The sequence below is a fragment of the Notechis scutatus genome, chromosome 2 (assembly GCF_049901735.1).
Source record: "Notechis scutatus isolate UNSWTSFEM ecotype Mainland chromosome 2, rNotScu1.2, whole genome shotgun sequence".
NCBI classification, from domain to species: domain Eukaryota; kingdom Metazoa; phylum Chordata; class Lepidosauria; order Squamata; family Elapidae; genus Notechis; species Notechis scutatus.
In genome coordinates this window covers 205,468,384-205,473,139 of record NC_142010.1, presented here as the reverse complement: position 1 = coordinate 205,473,139, position 4,756 = coordinate 205,468,384, and the positions used below count along the sequence as shown (strand labels likewise).

At 36.2% G+C, this 4,756-nt stretch overlaps 1 long non-coding RNA gene across 1 annotated transcript; it reads right to left on the bottom strand.

Annotated features, from left to right (window-relative positions):
• Positions 1–232: 232 nt before the first annotated feature.
• On the bottom strand, positions 233–4,508 carry LOC148132482 (uncharacterized). The gene is made up of 3 exons (XR_015748060.1): positions 4,436–4,508; positions 1,962–3,906; positions 233–1,883 (listed from the first exon to the last, which is right to left on the bottom strand). It is a non-coding gene; the product is annotated as an uncharacterized LOC148132482 (long non-coding RNA).
• Positions 4,509–4,756: the final 248 nt, after the last annotated feature.

The following is a 4,756-nucleotide window of genomic DNA, read 5'->3' as shown; positions in this document are numbered from 1 at the left end:
ATGGCAGATTGGCAGCTATAATCTGGACAGTGCAATTTCTGAGGTAGATCTTTTTAAAGGAGGGAAGTCTTGTTTATTCTGCCTGCTCAAAATGGGGAGAAAATGTCAGTCACTAATGGCTGCTGGGGATGTTACACAAGGTATTTGTTTATATAAAATGGCTCAGAAGGAAGTGGATAAGCAATGGGGATGAAGAACTCATTGGATGCTAAATGATGGTTACATGTTCATCAGTTATGAAGAAGTTATTAGCTTTATTAGCACACAATAGTCAGTTCTGCATCTAACAGATACATAGATTCTTTCAATTCCATAAGATTTTTAAATTTATATTTAATATATTGGTATTTAAATGTTTTGTCATGTGGACTTTTCTTCTGTAGCATCGAAGCACTCTAAAAGTCAGGAAAGAAAGCCAAAACAAAGCCTATCCATTTTGGAAGACATTTTTAGTAGAAATGAATATTAAAATGTGTGGACTTTAACTCCCAGAATTCCCCTGCCAGGACTTGGAGTCCCCAGCCATATACCTTAACAGTGTTGAGATGAGAAATACCACTCTAGAAATGCTCAAGGGCACCTTATTCAAAAATATATTCATTTTTCCAAACATCAATCTTTTTTTCATGCTTGCCTGAGAGATGCCAAGATCGGATATCTCCCATGAATCTATCAGGTATTTACATTTGTTTGATTATATGCTCTGATTCCCATTGTTCTTTGCATGCTTCTTAATGGATATATGCCATGCCCCTAAAATAGATTTTTTTCTTTTGATTACTTGTGGCAGATATCTATAAAATAAATACTGGTCCCATAAACTTTCATCAGTAAGTGGAGGAATACTAGTTGCTAGTCAAGAAGAAGTCATCCCCAAAAGTACAGGTAGTCTCGACTTACAACAATTACTCACTTAACAATGTCTCACTTAACAACAGAAATTCTGGGCTCGGTTGCGGCTGTAAATTGAGGACTATCTATATGAGGCATATTTCCTCAATTTATGTTTCGCATGAGGAGGAGGAGTTTATTGATTGATCTTATAACCATATCAAAAAATAAAGGTAAATTACAAGGTGTATTTTGAACATAAGATAAGATAAGATATATATGTGGTAAATACAAAGAATCAATATCTTTTCTGCTTCAGGTTATTGACTCACACACAGGTGCTACAGTATCTGTGAATTTACTCAAGGTCAAGAGTAATAGCGTGCAAACCAAAACAGCCTTAGATGATTGCCTGATTGAATTGTTTTCAAATAGGGCTCACAGTACAATAGTCCAGAATCAAGATTCATTCCAAAATTGCAAGAGGTGGGTCAAGGCTCTGAGACAATCCAAGGGTTAGAGTTTTAAGGTTTCTTACATGAACAAAGACATCACACAAGAGCTAGAGTTCAGACATTGTTTCCAGCAAAAGAACATGGGTTAGAGCTGGGGAATTCTAGGAGTTGAAATCCACAGGTTGCCAAGATCGGACACCCCTGCTTTAGAAATTTGAGAATGCAAGTAGCTCTTTATCTTTCACAACAGTCTTCTCATCTCAGACCTTTTTGAGACTGTGCCATTAGAACCATATCGTGAGCATTGAAAAGAATATTAATAAATTTATCATGGATCGTTGGCATATGAAAGCATACAGGACTCCTATAATATCATTGACAGAGAGGTTGAAGAGCCCTGGGGATAGACTACAACTCTGTCTAACATCTTTAATGGGTAAGTATACTCTGAGGTAGAGAACCATGTATACCCAAATGCACTTTCGAGAGCCTTAACCAGTCTGCTTCCCTGTTGAAGGTGGCCAATTTCTTCCACCAACTGTTTCTGTTTGTGAAATCAGAAGCTGCACTGAGATCTATAAAGGTAGTGAACAATTCCTTGCCTTTCTTTTTTTTTTAAAATTTTTATACATAAACATTTTTGAATGCAGTATTTTGTCTGAGTCTGTTATTTACAAAGAATAAGAACCATAGCTAGTACTATTAAAAATATTGTCCCATTTTCTAATAAGAATACTTATAATATCATATAAAATTGTAGTTATACACCATTTCTGTTTTTAATAAAAACATTCATTGTTTTATTTCTCTAACTTCTACCCCTTGTCTTTAACCAGTCATAGAATTTATTCCAGATCAAGTAGTATTCTGAGTCTTCTTTTTCTTTATTTTTAAGGTTAATCTGTCCATCTCAGCATATTCTAAAAATGTCCTAATTACCTCCTCATCTGGCGGGGTGTTCTCATTTTTCCAGAATTTTACATAGCTAATCCTTGCTACTGTTGGTATATGTAAAATTAAATATGCAGATCCTTTATCGTAACCCTCTGGGATTATGCCCAGCAAATATACTTCTGGTTTCCAATCTATCTTCTGTTTAATTATTTTTTCCAGCCAGTTCTCTATTTTCTCCCAATATTGTTTTGCTTTGGTGCAAGTCCACCAATGTAGTAATAAGTCCCTTGGTTATGATTACATTTCCAGCATTTTGCAGACAAGTTACTGAACGTTTTTGCCAATCTTGCCAGTGGTAGATGCCACCTATAAAACATTTTATATAAATTTTCTTTATATGCCGAAGCCATCGTCAATTTATAGTTCCTATCCTATCCTTGCCTTTCATTACTTGTTTTCTTATGAAGATGATGTAAAATCAAACAACAGCTTCTCAACTTTTTGGCTAAGATCAAGTAGTAATGTGTGCTATGTTTGGCATGAGACACCGAACATTACCAAGGGTCTAATTGACTGCTAAAAGATATATTCTTCACTTGCACTTTTTGTTTTTCACTCCATAGCCATTGATCTTTTTTCTTCTCCCTTGAAATACGTTGTGCTGAAAGCAATCAATGAAGCTTCAAAACTCCAGTCTACGAACTAAATTGGAATAACAGGTTGTAGCAACCATAGACTAGTTCTCCAGTTAATGGTTTTTCTAGCCTTCATTAAAAGGGAATGTATGGCAGCCGAGAATCAGATTTAATGTGTCTGGTGAAAGACATAAGAGCTTGCAGCTGAAGGTACTTCTATAAAAGTCTATGCCTATTTCTATAAACAAAGGAAGGGTATAATCCAGACAGAGTTAGGCACTTTTTAGTCTCATTAATTTGGATGGACTTTAAAACCATATTGTATCTAGATATTATGTAGGATGATTGAGATGGGAACTCCCTGTTATATTTTTTTTTTTACAAAAATCCCAGGAGGACTTCTCAATTAGAATGGCGAGACTTGAGGGAGGAGTACATCGCTTGTGGGCTTGTATACTTTTTTCAGTTAGGGGGGAAAAAAGCTTCCCATGGCAATCAGAGGGGGAAAGGTGAAGAGAGAAAGGATTAAGTGTGTCTTTCCTCCAAGCAATTATTCCAATCCAGCTTTTTGTAAAAGAAAATAAACTCTCCATTAATGTATTATTTTCTACATTGAAATTAGCGGAACAGGCACTAAAACAAAGTGGGTTTTCTTCCTCGTCTTTGGTGTCCTTTTCCTTTCTCTGCCTCTTTTTGGAGAGTTTCAGGTGTCTAACTGAAGATAGCTCTTTTGTTTCCTGGTACAGTCAATACAACAACTCTCTCCAAATCTCTTCATTTTTTCTCAAATTAAAAAACAACCTTGCAATTGCTGGAGGGCTAGCTTGGATCCCCTTCAGGCCAATGCAGATAGGCCTGCACTTACGACCCAAACTGAACCCAAAATTTCCATTGCTAAGTGAGAGAGTTGTTAAGTGAGTTTTGCCCCATTTTCTGACCTCTCTTGCCACAGTTGTTAAGTGAATCACTGCAGTTGTTAAATGATCCAGCTTCTCCATCCTCCATGACCTTGGGAGACTGTAACCATCATAAATCCAGCATCAGTTGCCAAGCGTCCAAATTTTGATCATGGGACCATGAGGGATGCTGTCCTAAGTGTGAAAACAGTCATAAGTCACTAAACAAAGGACTTGCATGCACTTTGTAGGTCACAGCAATGTTTTCTCCCCACTTGCTCGCTCTGTTCATGAGCTCCAGAAGTGAGAAAGGCCGAAAAAAGAGAGAAAAAGAAAAGGAAGAAAGTGCCTTCAGCTTCATTTTTCTTGCTAAACTCCCTTGCCAAAATGCTCTTGGCTCCTTCCGTGAGCTGTAGGACCGTTTCTAAAAGTAACCATTTAACAACATGGGATGAATTACCCCTAATAGTACAGTATTAGATTGTGTTTCTTATAATTTGCTTTGAATACATAAAGGATTCTTTTCACTTTTGAAGAAAAAGATAAAATATCTTCCTGCAGTTAAACATGAAACATTGTTCCAGTGTTTTCCCTTCTAGATGTCAAAAACATGTTCCCATGACCACATGTGTTTATCAGGCACTCCTGGGATTAGCTAATTAATTTTTCAGCTGTCAACTTCTGACTTCAGTTAATATTTTTAAACAGTTAAAGAAAAACATACCTTTTAAAGAATGGGAATCCAGTCAAGCCTAGAAGTTGAGGAAAGGCACCTAAATGTAAGACATGCAGATTTGACTATTTTAGTTGCTCTGGATTACATAATAACATAGCAGCTGTTTCTTTTTTTTAAAGTAGGAAAAAGAAGGAGGGAGGGACAGAGGAAGGGAAGCATATTGAGCAATATTGAATTAGCTATTGCACATTTCTCCTTATCAAGATTTCATAGAATACTTTTTAAAATGTTTTTGTCTATTTTTGTTTAAGAGCATCACTGGTGTATTATTGTTCATGACTCCATAATGTTCATTATTGTAGCCATCTT